Below are 1,624 nucleotides of genomic sequence, written 5' to 3' on the forward strand. Positions count from 1 at the left end.
ACCCGCAGAAGGTGGCAGATACTTTGAATTCATATTTTATTGACAAGGTAGAAGAACTAATGGAAAAGAATAGGAGTAAAGGTAGTGGAAGATCAGTACAAAAAGTCGTAGTAGACAATTCAGAGTCTATGTATTTTTTTCCAACTTCTGAAGAAGAAATAGTCTCAATAACATCTAAATTAAAAGGAAAAGCCTCTTCAGGAGTAGATGAAGTCCCAGATTTTTTAGTAAAAGCATGCATTACATGTATAAAAAACCCTCTTAGGTTTATATTTAATGAATCTATAAATTAAGGGGTATTTCCTGATTTTTTGAAAATAGCTAAAATTAGACCGGTCTTTAAGAAGGGTAATAGACAAGAAATTAGTAACTATAGACCTATATCGGTTATATCAATATTCTCTAAAATATTAGAAAAAAATAGCGTATAATAGACTGGTATCTTTTATTAGTAAATTTAAGATTTTAACGGTAAATCAGTATGGGTTTCAAAAAAATAAGTCGACTATTTCGGCATGTCAGACATTTATTGGTAATATACAGGAAGCTCTGGATAGGCGGTTAACTGCAGTTGGTATATTTTTCGATCTTTCAAAAGCGTATGATGTTATGTTTTCTGCTAGAAAAACTTGATCACTATGGAATAAGAGGAAAAATTAATGATTGGTTAAAATCATATCTGAAAATGCGTTCTCAGTATGTTGAAATAACATCTAATGATAATAAGTACTAGAGAAATCGATTTAGTTTGATAAGGAGGAATACAAAATTTGGAATACCGCAAGGGTCTACATTGGGCCCGCTTTTGTTTCTTTTATACTTAAATGATTTACCCCAACATATAACAAATGGGGAGGTTGTTCTCTTTGCAGACAATACAAATATATTGGTTATTGATAAAGATAAAACCATCCTTCAAGATAAAATAAAGAGAATTATGATCCAACTGGAATCTTGGTTTTCAAAAAACAATATGATTGTAAATAATGATAAGACTAAAGCTATGTTATTCCAGTTAAAGAAACCGCATGACATCTCAGGGCCAGATATTATTTTTAATAATATAAAAATTAAGTATACATCTCAGTTTAGATTTTTAGGTATTAATATAACTCAAAATCTCAAATGGAGTGTACATATTCAGTCCTTGTGTTCAAAATTGAATAAGGTATGTTATATTATTAAATCTTTGAAAGATGAGGTAAGTTTACATATACTCAGGAATATATACTTTGCCAAATTTCAATCGTTGGTAAGTTATGGGTTGATTTTTTGGGGAGGAGAAAATGAAAGTATTAAAGTCTTTAAAATATAAAAAAGGATGCTTCGTTTCATGAAAGGTGTAAATAACAGAGTGTCATGCAGACCTTTATTTAAAGAATTGAAGATTTTAACTATTACGTCCTTGTACATCATAGAGGTGTTGTGTTATTTTAAGAGATATAATATATACACTATGAGAAATACTGATTTATAAGAGTATAATGCTAGGAGGAAAGATGATCTTCATGTACAACAATGTAACACATCAGTTTTTAAGAAAAGTGTTATTAATGTGGGCATTAAATTATATAATATACTTCCTTTGGAAGTTAAAAAGTCAAAGGGATGTAACGAATTTAAA

The sequence above is a fragment of the Cryptotermes secundus genome, unplaced genomic scaffold (genome assembly GCF_002891405.2).
Source record: "Cryptotermes secundus unplaced genomic scaffold, Csec_1.0 scaffold1379, whole genome shotgun sequence".
Lineage (NCBI taxonomy): Eukaryota > Metazoa > Arthropoda > Insecta > Blattodea > Kalotermitidae > Cryptotermes > Cryptotermes secundus.